The sequence below is a fragment of the Sus scrofa genome, chromosome 10 (genome assembly GCF_000003025.6).
Source record: "Sus scrofa isolate TJ Tabasco breed Duroc chromosome 10, Sscrofa11.1, whole genome shotgun sequence".
Lineage (NCBI taxonomy): Eukaryota > Metazoa > Chordata > Mammalia > Artiodactyla > Suidae > Sus > Sus scrofa.
This window is the reverse complement of record NC_010452.4, coordinates 45,476,695-45,493,338: the sequence shown is the minus strand read 5'-3', so window position 1 is coordinate 45,493,338 and position 16,644 is coordinate 45,476,695. Positions and strand designations below refer to the sequence as shown.

The 16,644-nt window shown below is 41.7% G+C and overlaps 1 protein-coding gene across 1 annotated transcript in view; it reads right to left on the bottom strand.

Annotated features, from left to right (window-relative positions):
* RSU1 (Ras suppressor protein 1) overlaps nt 1,266-16,644 on the bottom strand; it is a 413,060-nt gene continuing 397,681 nt past the window's right edge. Inside the window, exons 11-12 of the transcript XR_002336347.1 lie at nt 1,830-1,914; nt 1,266-1,307 (exon numbers count right to left, since the gene is read on the bottom strand). The gene's annotated coding sequence lies outside the window, so the exon portion shown is untranslated. The remainder of the gene's footprint in view (nt 1,308-1,829; nt 1,915-16,644) is intronic.

Here is a 16,644-nt window from a genome sequence, read left to right as displayed (position 1 = left end):
AATTAACAAGGAATTTAAGCAGAGCTATAAACATATTTCTCTACAGAAAAGAACTCATTACAATAGTTCATATCCTAAGAAGGCCAAGGACTGATGTGAAATATTAAAAGAATTAACTTTAAAAAGTGATGAAATTTTCATAAAGTGGAGATTCTCATAAGATCTAAAACAAACTTAAATATGATTTAATGAATTATTAGAAGTGGAACTTTAGGGCTCTCTAAAATTACCCAAAAATCCTTTACAAAAATAGAAAAGTTCACTGAAAGAAAGAAAAAATCTTACCTAGGCATGGAAAGGTCTAAGACCACTGTAAACTAATTTTCTAAATTGTTGATCCATTTTTTTGACCTGTATTTTATGTAACTTGACGCCACCAGTAACTTAATCTAGACCAAACAGTTGACCTTTAGGTAAAAAGTAAATAATCATTTACACAAGTTCTTGGTTCAGAGATGACTCACTGACCATCCTGTATGGATGAACATCTGCTACGTTGACTTGGAGACTGAGCCAATGATTAATGAATGAGGAATGTTGTTTTCCCTCTGCTGCTTATAGTGTCTGCACCAAGGCAGAATGCTATGGCAACCAGACTATAGCGAAGTGATGGAAGGATGTTGCTGAGTGATGACAAAAGCATTTTGCAGGAAGTCCTGAAGCTCTGAGAAAATGAATATGAACCAGAAACGAAGTCGTGGGAAAGAAAAAACAAACAGAGAATGAAAGGAGAAGAAAAACTCAGGACGGCTGGACCTTTAGGAGGGAGAATAAAAACTTTAGAGACATTAAACAAAATGAGAAAAATTTCTGTGGAATGAGTAACAGCCATAGAATACACAACTCATAGTGTTCAGAGGGCATCAACCCAAATTAGGTAATTTTTCAATCACATTTGAGCAGGTGTGATTTATTAATCACAAATATCATAAATCATCACCATCATCTTCCAGAAGCATCTAGTAAATGTCAATTGTGCAGGACTAAAGAGTTCCTATTTGTGTATTTTGCAAGAAAATCTTGTATTCTTAGTTTTCGCTCTGGATGTCACTTGGGTACACAAGAAGTACACAAGATAATAGTTTGCTAGTTGTTGCATTAGTCTGACGAAGATGATCATATATAGGAATATAGGACCAAAAAGAATAGAAATGGTCCAAAATATGTCACTGGATAATTATTCAAATGAGTGCATCTTGGCAACATACATTAAGGCAGATTTAATAAAAATGGCATCAAGTAGCCGCTGAGTTGAACATACTCACTGTGAGGTGAAATGGCAAGCTCAGTTCTCATCTCTGGGAGGCCTGATGAGAGAAGGAAGCAATTTAAAAGCATTTCTAGAGATGAATGAAAGAAAGAGCTCAGTGTCCTGGGCAGGACGGTGGGGGGGGGGGGGGGGGCTTTAGGCAGAGTCTCAGCCAGCTTAAGCAGGTGTGTAAATGGCTAACCCCCTATGTACGTTTGTATGTGCCTGAGATAAGTGGGAGCCATGCATGAGCTGAGGTATAGAACATTATCAGAGATGATGGAGATAAGACAAAGATGACTGCAAAAGTTCACACTGGGGAGGAAGGATGCTTTGGCACGGGAGATTAGAATTATTCCAGAATGTGATATTCTTCTCCCTCGCCGACGAGCTTACCTTCTTTTGCATGGAAAGCCCAGTGGGGAAAAGCATTTGAACACAGAAATCAGCGTAGTTAGAACTATTTAAGACAAGCCCACTCCACACTGCAGCTGGAAAATCTGGACAGAAAAGAACTGCAACCAGTGTTGGCCATCACCCACCTTTGGTTTAAGCCAAAAGACTTTAATACGAATCTTACCCTCTTCTTTAAGAGGACCACTCTGGGAAAGACACTGACAACTTCTCCTTCAGGCACAAGAGGTACAGCATAGGGCGGCATGCACCTAACAGTAGAGAAATGAATCCATCAAGCCTATGAAGCCAACTAAACTCTCATTAACAGCTTAAGTATCTACCACGATATTTAAGGACCATTGCAGGAGCACACAGACGGCCATGGTGCTCAAGCCCACAACAGACTTTCTGGTATCAGGACAGGGTTGATCCGGTAACGCATGCAAAGAGCGGGGCAAGGTTGCCAAGGTCCAGAATGACCCTCATGAATGCGCTGTTCTCTAGGGCAGAATCTCGGCCAGACCTGAGGAGGGAGACAATGTGCTTTCCAGCTGGGCTGATGTCCAGTAATTGGTCTCTAAGAAGCAACAATTACTTTTCAGGTGTCCTGTCAATGAAGCCCTAAATACACGCTGTACTCTAAAAATGCCCCAACTATTCGTTATCTGCAAATCCATTACTTTTGCAAAGAGCCTCCAGCTTTTGGCCTAAAACACCAAGATTCACCTCCTTCCTGCTAAATATCTAAAAAGGCAGAAAAAGGACAACGCAGCAGAGTAGGACAAAACCATCCGTCAAGTCACTTCTGTGACTATTTCCGCAGACCCTTTGTCCCCTCTCAGTCAGTGTTAACTAGACAGTCCAATTAAAGCCAGTGCCGGGTGTCCACAGGGATTCCTTTCATACAAAAATGCAATTCTCTCCAAGATTCTCAGCATTACCTAATGGCCTGCATAGAATCAGTTTGATGGTCTCTGGCTGGTTCTCAGGGGACAAATTGATCACCCTGGCAATCATCAGAAGCTCTCATCCTATAGAGGGGCAAAGTAAAATCCACAGCACCATGGAGGAAGCATATCTGATTATCTCAGAAGGGCTGCCTCCCTGGAGTAAGCTGCTATCCACCGATGAGGCTGTTCCTGCATGCATGTATGGGCACACGCGCGCGAACGCATACACACTCACATACACACAGGGCCAGCGCCAGATTGTGGAATCAAGCATATGGTTGGAAAATGAGTGGGGAAAACATGCCAAGTTCTGTTGCAGCCCAGCTGCCTCTGCTCAGGGGGTCTGGGTCAGCTCTCTGCAAATAAGACCTGCTCAACCCCAGGTAAAGGCACTGAACGATACCTACAGAAATACAACTGGGCTGAATTCACCAGCAATTCAGTAGGAGGAGGGAAATGCAGGAAACATGATCCCATGAAAATGTTAAGAGGAAGTCATGGGAGCCTATAATGATAAACTGTTAAGAGTTTATAATTCTTTAGGAGAGAATATAACTATTTTATTTTTTAATTTTTTATTAAAGTATAGTTAATTTACAATGTTGTGACAATTTCTGCAGTACAGCAAACGGACTGGTTTCATTCCTTTTTTATATTCTTTTTCATCATGGTCTATCCCAGGAGACTGGTTAGAGCTCCCTGTGCTATACAGTAGGACCTTGTTACTCATCCCTTCTAAATGTACTAGTTTGCATCTACTAACTCCAAACTCTCAGTCCATCCCACTGTCTCCCCACTCCCCCTTGGCAACCACAAGTTTGCTCTCTGTATCTGTGTGAATCTGTTTCTGTTTTGTAGTCAGGTTCATCTGTGCCATCTTTTAGATTCCACATATAAATTTTTATATGGTATTTGTCTTTCTCTGTCTGACTTACTTCACAGTATAAGAATCTCTAGTTGCATCCCTGTTACTGCGAATGGCATTATTTCGTTCTTTTTTTGACTGAGTAATATTCCATTTGTGTGTGTGTGTGTGTGTGTGTGTGTGTGTGTGTGTGTGTGTGTGTGTGTGTATCTCCTGTCAAAGACCATTTAGGCTGTTTCCATGCCTTGGCTATTGTGAATAGTGCTGCTATGAGGGTGCATGTATCTTTTTGAACTACAGTTTTGTCCAGATAGATGGCCAGGATATGGTGGTTTCCATACTGGTTTCCATACTGGTTTCCATAGTGGTTGTACCAATTTACATTCCCATCAACAGTGTAGGGGGTTCCCTTTTTAGAGACTATAACAATTAAAGGAACGATTATAACTATAAATAAGCTATTGTAATGATAATTATCTAATTTAAAGATTTCTTTTCTGGAAGTTCCCATCATGGCTCAGTGGTAACGAACCTGACTAGTATCCGTGAGGATGTGGGTTCAATCCCTGGCCTTACTTAGTGGGTTAAAGGATCGTGTGCTGCCATGAGCTGTGGTGTGGGTCACAGATGTGGCTGAGATTCTGTGTTGCTGTGGCTGTGGTGTAGGCCAGCAGCTGTAGCTCCAATTCAACCTCTAGCCAGGGAATTTCCATATGCCACAGGTTTGGCCCTAAAAAGAAAAAAAAATTCTGCTATATTGCCTTCAACTAGATTTGTGTCTTTTAAGACATCCTCTGAAAAGAATTAAGCCATTAAAATACAGATGAGGAGAGAAATATAAAAGAGGATACACACCAATATTGCATAACTTCTATAGTGTCACAAATGCCCAATGGGCCAAATAAGACTGAAAATCTAGTTTCCTACCCTTGTGTGAAGCTGGCAAGTTCACATGGCACAAAGCTGGGATAAAACTGTTCCAGGTAGAAGTGAATGTATACATTCTTGTGATTACCTCTTGCAAGACACTTAATACTTTTTCTTATTCCTCTGTACCTTCAAAGGCCTCCAAAGCATATGCATTCACAACCCTTAGTTTCCTTTAGTGTTGACAACAATCTAGGAACAGTTCCAGATAGATAATCAAGGGAGAGAAGTATTTTCTAAGCCCTTGTGGAAAGTTCCCACCTTTGGAAGGTCAGAGGTTGACATCTAGCCCCATATGACAGCAAAGATGTGGGCTAGCAGTCAGATTGCTTCTCAGGGGGCCTGCCTATAATCAGTCCTGGGTAGAAAGATGGTCCCTTACACGACTTTAATGAGCTTGCTGAAAATCGCACTGAACCCAAACACAGGATGGTTTCACAATTAGATGCTGGAATTGTCTATTCTCTTACTTTTCTGTCACATTTTTGTACCAAGTGTTAATAGGTCCTTCAAACTCTTTTTAACTAACCCTTTAAATAGACTGCAATTAAAGAATTTCCAGAATGCTAAACCATATAGGATAAAATCATATTTCTTATCTGTGAAAATAAAATTCACCTTTCTTTTCCCCACGAAACCACTATCTGATATTAAATTGTGTTCAGATAAATGTGGATTTGACACGGTATTTTGTAGAAAGTTTATTTTAAACTGCTGCCATTTAAAACAAATAGCAGCCTCTTCTTCACTGTGATTGTAGCAAAGATTTAACCTATCAATATGAGTCTCAGTTTCTTCAATCATTGAAGAAATTGAAATTTGTGAGTTTATCCTATGGATTCATGGTGTGGGTTACATACTTGGCATGTAAGAGTTTCTCCAAAAATAAGTTACCCATTTTTCCCATTTACTGACCATCTTTTTCTCAAGACTTTATGTTGTGGTGGGGGTGGGGGGTGGATTGGAGGTTTAGGATTGGCATATGCACCCTCTTCTATATGGAACAGGGACCTGCTGTAGAGAACAAGCAACTCCATCCAATATTCTGTAAGAACCTATATGGGAAAAGAATATGAAAAAAAACAGATATGTGTATATGTATAACTGAATCACTTCGTTATACAGCAGAAACTATCACAACATTGTGAGTCAACTATACTTCAATAAAACTTTAAAAATATTAAAATGATTTTTAAGGTTAAATACCCTTAAATTTAAAAAAAATCCATTTTCATTCTACTTGCTATTTCAAGAAGACATAATGCAAAAAAAAAAAAAAAACTATAGATTTAATAAATCCTTAGACCCATGTTTGGTGACTCTTGGGAATTTATCAGAGGGACTGAGGCAGATCACACCCATCTGTAAAACTTATCACAGTTCTCTCTCTCTTCCACGTCAACTTTCTCATTTCAATTGTGCTCATTCTTCTTTGTCCTCAATTCAAGGTGTGCAGGACATCCTAAAACAATATGTCACCCAAACCAAGAGCCCCTGGGAGCCATGGGTGCTTTTCATTTTCATGGGTGCTTTTCATTTTCATTTCCCTTGTTACTTAAGGGAGTGTAACCTTTGGATTGATGCAGAGCTGGGTTCCAATTCCAATTCTACCATATTTGGCTGTGTGATCCCTGGCATGGTGTTCAAACCTATTAAGTCTCAATTTTCTTCAATTCTGCCATGGGCGATACTCATTTATCTCTAAGTGTCCCCAGGAGATTTGCAGTGGAGCTCATGAAGATGAACCTCCAGGACTGCTCACTATTATGGGCATCTTCAAGGCCCTCTACCTAATGTTTTATTTCTACGTTTCTTCCTATGGCTGCACCTGTGGCATCTGGGAGTTCCTGGGCTTGGGGTTGAATTGGAGCTGCAGCTGAGGCCTACGCCACATCCATAGCAACACCAGATCCAAGCTGCAACTGTGACCTCATCACAGCTTGTGCCAATGCTGGATCCTTAACCCACTGAGTGAGGCCAGGGATTGAAACCACATCCTCACAGACACTGTGTTCCCTGCTGAACCACAACAAGAACCCCGCTGTATTTCCAGTTTTTATTCCATTTCTTAAACAGAGCTTCTCAACTTGTGTAAACATCAGGCCCCACAAATCCTGGATCCACCCTTGCATGACAACTAAATAGGACAATTAACATAAGGTAACTGGCCCAGAGCACCTCTCTAATAAATGGTATCATTGTCATCAAACTCATAGGCCAAATGCTTAGATCTAGTATTAACTCAATGCAGAGAAAGCTACCACATAATGGTATACAGGTTATATAAAGTTTAACTCATCCTAAAATATGTCATGCCAAGCCTGATGGGATGCCAAAACCAAACTCTAATGACACATTTGGGTTCCACGGTGGTATTAAATATGCAATATTTGGGTATATTAGGAAGTTAGGCTTCAACCTTTGTTGAAGTTAGGCTTCAATATTAGGAAATTAGGCAACATTAGGAAGTTAAGCTTCAACATTAATATTAAATATGTAATATTTGGGCATATTAAGAAGTTCGGCCTTAAGATAATGCATCGTCTCAAGCAAATGATTCCCAGGTTTCTAGGGGGAGGGGCTCGTCATACAGGAAATGGGGAGTTAAAGAACAGATGCCAAGAATCTCTCCTTGGACTTAGCATGTCACTGTCAGCCCACATGTGGTCTGTCACCATCTGCATCAGAACCTTCTAAGGAACCTCAATGAAAACACAACCTTCCTTATCCTAGCCTGGCCCTCTAAACCAGGACCTCTGGAGCTAGAGTCCAGGATTCTAATTTTTTAACAGGCTCCCCAAGCCTAGGTGGTTTTGAATTCCAGTTAGTTTAAGAACACTTGCTTACAGATTAAACCTGAAATAACAACTGATTAGATATTTTTCAGGATTCCGTGTACGTTCCTGCCTGGCTCAGAGGAAGACCAATATTCTACTCACAGCACAACCCTTGTTTTACAAACTAAGAGGCGAGGAGGGGCTTGTACATTTTCTTTCTTTCTTTTCCCTTCCTTCCTTCTTTCTTTCTTTCCTCTCTCTCTCCAAGTAAAGCCAGGGATCAAATCCATGTCCTCATGGATACTAGGTGGTTTCTTAACCTGCGGAGTCACAACAGGAACACCTTACATTTTTTTTTTCCTGATGGGTCTACTTCAATTGTAGATAAAGAGCATGCCATTCAGACATATACCACGCTATGAGCAAGATTAGGTATCTCTCCACATACTTGTGGATAAGATGGTTTAATGTTCACTGAAATATAGATCTACTACCCAGAGGGATAAAACTTTGTAAAGAAGGTGGATTAACAGCCACAACAGCCTGAAACAAAGTTTCTAGCGGACGGACAAAAATGCTTGCTCTCTGGCTTTGTCCTGCTCAATCCTGTAGTCAATAATAAATGGAAACCTAGGAAGCACACTTACACATACGCAGATGATGCAAAATATGGAGGGAATAAATGTCTGGAAAAGAATAATGATCAAGTTACAAAACAATCCCAACAGGTTGGAATGAGCACCAAAAACAAATACCATCATGGAACTGATATAAGCATGAGGGAAAAGAAAAGAAAACCAGGACTGTCTCAGGAGGGTATTATTGATAGAAGTTTTATTGGAGTCACGAGTAAAGGGCTGTTAGTTTAATGCTGTTATTGCTACTCTTAGATGTGCATATTTTTTTAGTTTTTGGCTGAGAATAGCTCTACTCTATTCTGTGCTGGTCAAACTATGTTTTTTGGAACAGATTCATTTCTGGGCATAACACTTTAGGAGGAGAAATCCTCAAATTACCATGCAGTCAAAAGGAGATTGCTAGGATAGTGAGGAGCCTAGAAACTACCATATATTCCATGTGAGAGCTTGAGGTGGGGAAACAGCTTGTCTTTTTTTTTCAAATAATAAATTGTCTATAGACTTCCTCTGTTAGCGCTGTGTAAAATCGTGAGTATGTGACAGTTGTAAGACAGCATATTACATTAACTGTAGGAAAATACAATGAAAGAGTTAAATGGCTCCCAAAAGATACAATGGAGACTCCAGAATGGAAGTGAGCCCCCCGCCTTGTGAAAGGAATCAAGCACAGACCAAACAATGACTCAGCCAGCACTGAGGCAAAATGGTTTCTCTCTCCTGACATTGTTTGGAAAAGAGAGTGGATAACTCTGAGGTGCTTTCAACTCCATAGAAAGGTTTCTATCATCGACTTTATCTTAGTTCAGGGTTTTGGCTTCTAGTGGAAGCTATGAGAGTGAGCAGAAAGCAACAAGGAGCAGAAAGAAAAAAGGTGGGGCAGGGGGATATGGACCTTCAGCAAATATGTATGGAGCACAGACTAAATGTCAGATCCTCTTCCAGGAAACAGGGGTACAGCAAGAAAGAAATTCCACCCTAACCCCCACACTCAGAGAGTTTATATTCTATTAAGAGATATTTACAAGAGGTGGTTTGGTGATTTCCTCCTGCCAAGAGAATACAGAATAAAGTAAAAAGGACTGTAGGGAGTGAAAAGCAAATATAACTACGCCAAGAAGGACTTCCTTGAATGACTACTTTGCAGTCTAAATAAATCCCGAGATTGCTTACCAATGAGATCTATCCCATATGAAGATTCACCTGGCTTCTCTGAGGCATTGCAGTCTATTCATTTAGAAAGGGCACATGTGCTGCCCCCACCCCCCTTATAAACATCCCCACATGACCATCTGACTCTATCAATATTGACTTCTTTACAGGAGGTCACCGCTTACCAGATGTTACATCCATCACTGCAAACAAGTTCCCCTTGACATATTGATTATTTCATTTTTCTTGTCTTTTGGCCAGAAGCCTCCTTTTCAAATTCATGTATTCTTGGTTCTATCCATATGTACATCTTTCACAATCCCAAGACCATACTGTCCACTTGAATCACCAGCTGCCCAACTGTGGCTTAGGGATCCTCTTGAACCCTGCCTTGCTTTAGAAGGACTCTGAACACGATTTCAAATCCCAATTCCAATACTGCTTGAGTTTACATAGGTATCTGCTAAGATAGAGTCTCTCTTCATGACCCACAGGCATCTTGGCATTGAATGCTATTGGCAGTGAATGACTTCAGCTCTGAGAAACTCATATCATCAGATAAACCCCCTACTTTCTTTTTTTTTCTGGTTTCTGCTCAATTTTGTTCACCTTCAGGAATAGAGCTGTTGGGCACTGGAGGTCAACAGTGAAGGTGTTTGAGTTAATAACCTCAGCAAGCCACGATACATTGATTGCCAGTCTTCTAGTGCACTCCTATTTCTCTCCCTGGAATTAGATGCTCAGCTATCCTCCAGGGAACCCCCTTCCCAAACAGGCTCTGATTTGACCTACCCAAGGGCTCCTTATCAAGCTGCTATGGGAGACTAACAACCCACATAGCTCATGCTCAGAGCTCCACTCGTGAAGAAGGGTGCTGCGTCCTGGCCAACCAATCAAACCAAGACCTCAGTCATAGAAGACGAATGTCCCTTTGCAGATATCCTTGAAGGGGACAAAGAGCTAGTGTGATTCTCTCCTTCCTAAAGGCTTCTATGCAGTAAGTGCCTGGGATTCAATTATCCAATCATGTCACCTCTCTGTTCCAAAGCCTGTCACTCTTATGCTGCATTTGCCAACTTGTCCCATTAGTGGAGGGGCTCAACACAGTGAGAAGTGGAAAAGGGAGCATTATGATGCCAAGTAATATAATTCTAAATACCACCAAGGCCATAAAATGGGAAGTAAGTGATAAATAATTTATATTTATCAGAATGACTGAATCTTATTACCAGTTCAGCAATTTGATATCCTCCCATACAATACAGACACGGATGGAGAAAGAGATCAGAATTTCAATAGTTGGCCACGGTTAAGTCGAATTCTTATTTAAAGCCTTCTGCACCTGGTGTGAACCTGCTGGATCTTTTTTTCCCACCAGGCCCTAGAAAAGAGGATGCTAGTCTTATGACAGGGATGTTATCAAGTGGAAGAAAGCAACCCACTTCAACAAGAGAACTGGAAAAGATAAGAAAATATGGCAGTAAGTAATAAAGCCAGGATGCCATAATTGTTTCCATTCTTTTCTACATTCCAAGTCTACCTTTATTCTCTTTTCTTAATTTAAAGAAAAATTTTACTGAAGTGTAGTTGATTTACAATGTTATGATTCCTGCTGTACAGCAAAGTGACTCAGTCATGCATATATACATACGCATTCCCTTTCTTACATTATCTTCCATCACAGTCTATCCCAAGAGACTGGATATAGTTCCCTGTGCTGTAATACAGCAAGACCTCAGTGCTTATCTACTCTAAATGTAATAGTTTGTATCTGCTAACCCCAAACTCCCAGTCTACCCCATTCCCTTCCTGCTCCCCCTTGGCAACAGCAAGTCTATTCCCTCTGTGAGTCCGTTTCTGTTTTGTAGATAGATAGGTTCATTTTTGGCACATTTTAGATTCCACATAGAAGTCATATCTTACGGCATTTGTCTTTCTCTTTCTAACTTACTTCACTTAGTATGAGAATCTCTAGTTGTATCCATATTGCTGTAAGTCTACCTTTATTCTTAATTCATTTCTTCCTCTTCACATTCCTAAACACTGGAGTGTGTAAGATACTGTCTTAGAAATTGTGGAAGAGACAATAAAGAATAGATATGATTCTCACCTCCCAGTAATTTACACTCAAATACCGCACCCTGGAATAAACCTCAGGAAGCAAAATGCCTTTATAGAAGGAGAAGTGAGTGTATGTTCAAGCTAAACACTAAAACATGATCTTTTTCTTCATCCTTCTCTTTTGATGCTATCTGCCTACATCAGAGATACTCCCCTTTGAAAAGTTTTCTGCTGCCACAAGGTCTCTGGTTTGAAATGCAAAAGATCAAATCAACTTTCATTCCCTAAATAGGATAATTAGAGCAAAGATATCTCTCGAATGATCCTTTAGACTTTTAACAGGCTTTTTATGACAGAAACAACCAAAGATCAGAGACTCTGAAAACAAACTCATCTCTACACACACAACCAAAACTCAAGATTACCGTTATTATTTATTTTTTTTCTTTTTTGGTGGGATAGGATATATCCCATATATGAGCATAGTGTAAGGTACATGGTTATTTTTAGTAAATACTTAATCATGTGCTCCATTAAAAACACCAACTCCTTTGGCCTTTTCTGCTTAAGGGGGAGCGATCTGCTTTGAGTAATAGCATCATATCAGCTGTTCAAGTCTTTGCTGTGCATCTGCCTATCTTTTCTTTTAGGGTGGGCTCTCAGACTTTATTTTCTGGTCCCAAAGAGTTTATTAAATACACTAACAGTGGAATACATTTTTTTTTTTGCAACCTTTCGCCCCATCCCTGCAGCTGCAAGGGACACTTGTAAGACAGAAAGATGGAAAAACAGGGACACAGTGGCAGCCTTTAGCTACAAAATTTCACTGACAGTGAGCAGACATTCTGAGTTAGTCCGCACTTCCAGTCATGACCTTGAGGACTCTGAGGCATACAAGACTTTACCACCACAATGACTTCCAAAAGTATCCCCTTCTGCTGCACACACGTTTCACCTCTTTCTCTCTCTCCCCGGCCCTGCGTGAACAGAACCTCCATGTGGAATGAGCAAGTCAATTAGCCAAGTTCTCAAAACTGTCCAAGGGCATCAAGCTTTCTTGTGTCTCCAAGTCGGTTCCTGCATGGCTCTTTCAGCCTGGAATGGCCTTTCCTTTCCCAACCCTCTCTCCAGCTTCCAGAATACTAACTCATCTTTCGAAACCCAGTTGAGGAAACACCTCCTCCCCAGCATCCTTTTTACAGGCTCAGGGCCTCTAAGGAATTAACTCTTCCCTCAGATTGGTTTCCTATAACAAATTACCACATGGTGGAGCAACTTAAGACAACCCAAACTTACTACCTTACAGTTATGGAGGTCACAAGTCCTAAAATCCAAGGTGTCAGCAGGACGCTGTTCCTTCTAGAGGCTGTAGAAGAGAATTCCAGTCCCTTGCTTTCTCCATCTTCCAGAGGCTGCCTGCATTTCTTGACTCGTGGCCCCGCCCCCAAACGCCTGATCTCTGCTTCTGCCACAACCCCCTTCCAATTATCTCCCACTCTCCACACTCCTGCTTCTAATGCCATTTTTATGGATCAAATTGTCTTACCAATGCTTGTTAAGTTATTCTGTCTACAGAAACTCCTTCTGAAGCCCCACTCTCCTGTTGCAAATGTCCATGTTTGCTGCATAACATTCCAGTGGCACCCTAAGAAAATTATTTCAGCATTAAGCTGCATCATTTCTACTCCCTCCTTGCCTCTTTTGAATGCATTCACAGGCATTAGGAAGAAATAGCCACTCAATTCTCCTTGACAAAAATTAACCAAGGAGGAAGGCAGGATGGTGGAAGAGTAGGGGGACAGGCTCACCCTCTCCCACAAACACACACAAAAAAACACATCTACATGTTAAAAGACTCACATGGAACAGCAACTAAATGCTGGCAGAACTTAAACCTCCAATAATGACAAAAAACTCCTGACATAACTGAATAAAACAAGAGAAAAGAGGAGAGTGAGAGAAGGGGAATTGGGACCAGACGGGTGCTCTGAAAGGGATCTGTGAAGGAGAAAGGTAACCCACACCCTGGAAAGTCACCTAATAGACGGAAAGATCAACTGAGTTGGAGGGATCTCCAGATGCCAAGGAGAGCACAGCAGTAGGTCTGAGATCTGAAAAACAGAGTGAGAGCCAAACAGATCATCTGAGATACTGGCATAGTCACCAAAAACCAAGACACTCAGATGGGGGCTGGGCATCAAGACCACAGCTTCGGAAGTTAGTCCCTGGGAGCAGGCTGGGGTTGGCAGTGCAGAAACAGCCTGGGGGACTAGGAAGTGGTTGGTCGGATTGGCAGTGTGGAGACAGCCTGGGGGACTAGGAAGTAGTGCATCGTGGTTAGAGGGAGCAATACACTAAGGGCTGGGGAGTGGAAAGCCACAACAGAGGGAACCTGGGAAAAGAGCTGGACCCAAAGGAGAGACAAGGCACCAGTGTTGGGGAGGGAAGAGGAGCAGGGTTGGGCAGCCATAGAACATTCCTTGCACACCAGCGAGCATGCTTGCCCACCAGCTAGCAGAGAGCAGTGCTGCCCAGTGCATCCTCCCTCCCCTACCCTGCACGCACCTGACCTGAGGCCACCTGCCATCCTGGAGGGCAGGCCTCACCACTCGTGGGAAGCTGACCACCTCAGGCTTTCCCCGCCTGGCCTGCCCACCCCCTGGAGAGGCTACACTTCCGTGGAGCAGCGCCCAGCACCAGCAGCCCCCAGAAGAGCTCTGCAGCCCAGAAATGCCAGAGCAAAGTCTGCCTGGCCATGGGAATTCTGCCTCCATTGCGGGGCGGTCCTACCAGTTCTGGCTGCCCTGGGGAAGTGCCCCTTTGTCTCCCAGCCGCCTGGATAGCCATTCCCACCCTCAGGAGATGCTGCACTCCTGCAGAGCAGCTGCCCAGCACTGCATGTCCCCTGGAAGAACTCTGTGACCCAGAAATGCCAGAGCAAGCTCTGCCCGGCCATGGGAAGTCTGCCTCCATCGCAGGGTGGTCCTGCCAGTTCCGGCTGCCCTAGGGAAGTGCCCTTTGTCTCCCAGTGTTCCAGCTAGCCGCTCATGCTCTCAGGAGGTTCTGCATCCCACGGAGCAGCACCCAGCACCACCTGCCCCCTCGAAGAGCTCCACAGCCCAGAAATGCCAGAGCAAGCTCTGCCAGGCCACGGGAAGTCTGCCTCTATCACAGTGCAGACCTGCCAGTCCTGCCTGCCCATGGGAAGTCCTCCTTTGCTTCAGAGTGACCCTGCTGGCCCTTCCCACCCTCAGGAAAATCCCCTGCTCCATCAAAGACCGGCCAACACTGCCAACTCTCGGGAAATACTCCACAGCAGGGAGTGGGCAAACCTTGCCTGGCCACAGGGAGTACACCTCCACCAAGAAAAAGAAAACAATAAGCAAGATGAAGAAGCTCAGAAACCATTCCCAGTTAAACCAACAGGAGAACTCACCTAAAGCAGTCAACAATGAAACAGACCTCTGCAGTCTGACAGACTTGGAGTTCAAAAGGGAAATAGTGAATATACTGAAGGAATTAAGAGAAGATATGAACAGTAATGCAGACTCCCTCAGAAAGGAACTAGAAAATATAAGGAGGAGCCAAGAAAAACTAGAAAATTCATTTGCAGAGACACAAACTGAGCTAAGGGCAGTAAAAACCAGAATGAATAATGCAGAAGAACGAATTAGTGATGCGGAAGGTAGAATAATAGAAATCACACAAATAGGACAGCAGACAGAAAACCAAATGAAAAAACATGAAAGCAATATAAGAGACCTATGGGATAATATAAAGCAGCCCAATCTAAACATAATAGGAATTCCAGAAGGAGAAGAAAAAGATAGGGGATGGAAAATATATTTGAAGAAATTATCGTTGGAAACTTCCCAAATCTAAAGGATACTGATTTCAAGATTCAGGAAGCACAGAGGACCCCAAACAAGAAGAGGAGAGAAAGAAACCAAATAAACAAAATTAGAAATGAAAAAGGAGAAATCACAATGGATACTGCAGAAATACAAAAAACCATAAGAGAATACTATGAACGACTATATGCCAACAAATTTGACAATCTGGAAGAAATGAACAACTTCCTAGAAACTTACAGCCTGCCAAAACTGAATCAAGAAGAAATAGACCAACTGAACAGACTGATCACTATAAAAGAAATTGAATACATCATAAAAAACACTCCCTATAAACAAAAGCCCAGGACCAGATGGCTTCACAGGTGAAGTCTACCAAACATACAAAGAGGATCTGATGCCCATCTTCCTTAAACTTTTTCAAAAGGTTGAGGAAGAAGGAACACTCCCAAAGACATTCTATGACACCACCATCACCCTAATTCCAAAACCAGACAAAGATACCACCAAAAAAGAAAACTATCGGCCAATAACTTTGATGAATATAGACACAAAAATTCTCAACAAAATTTTAGCCAACCGAATCCAACAACATATCAAAAAGATCTTACACCATGACAAGGTGGGGTTCATCCCAGGTTCACAAGGATGGTTCAACATATGCAAATCAATCAGCATCATACACCACATTAACAAAAGAAAAGTCAAAAACCATATGATCATCTCAATAGATGCAGAAAAAGCTCTTGACAAAGTCCAACATCCATTGATGATAAAAACTCTCGCCAAAGTAGAGGGAACATTCCTGAACATAATCAAAGCCATTTATTACAAACCCACAGCAAATATAATACTCAGTGGAGAAAAACTGAAAGCCTTCTCACTCAAATCTGGAACAAGACAGGGATGCCCACTCTCAACACTGCTATTCAACATAGCTTTGGAAGTCCTAGCCACAGCAATTAGACAAACAAAAGAAGTAAAAGGCATCCAAATAGGAAGAGAAAAGATAAAACTGTCACTGTATGCAGACGACATGCTACTATACATAGACAACCCTAAGGACTCAACTCAAAAATTACTTGAACTGATTAACAAATTCAGCAAAGTAGCAGGATATAGAATTAACATTCAGAAATCCGTCGCATTTCTGTATACTAACAATGAAACTTTAGACAAGGAATACAAAAATACAATACCTTTTAAAATTGCACCGCAAAAAATCAAATACCTCGGAATACACCTGACCAAGGAGGTTAAGGACTCATATGTCAAGAACTATAAAACATTAATCAAGGAAATTAAAGAAGATGTAAAGAAATGGAAAGATATTCCATGTTCATGGATTGGAAAAATCAATGTTGTAAAAACAGCCATACTACCCAAAGCGATCTACAAATTCAATGCAATCCCTATCAAATTACCCATGACATTTTTCACAGAACTAGAACAAACAATCCAAAAATTTATATGGAATAACAAAAGACCCAGAATTGCCAAAGCAATTCTGAGGAACAAAAACCAAGCAGGAGGCATAACTCTCCCAGACTTCAAGAAATATTACAAAGCCACAGTCATCAAGACAGTGTGGTACTGGTATCAAAACAGACAGACAGACCAATATAACAGAATAGAGAACCCAGAAATAAACCCTGACACCTATGGTCAATTAATCTTTGACAAAGGAGGCAAGAGCATAAAATGGGAAAAAGAAAGTCTATTCAGCAAGCATTGCTGGGAAACCTGGACAGCTGCATGCAAAGCAATGAAACTAGAACACA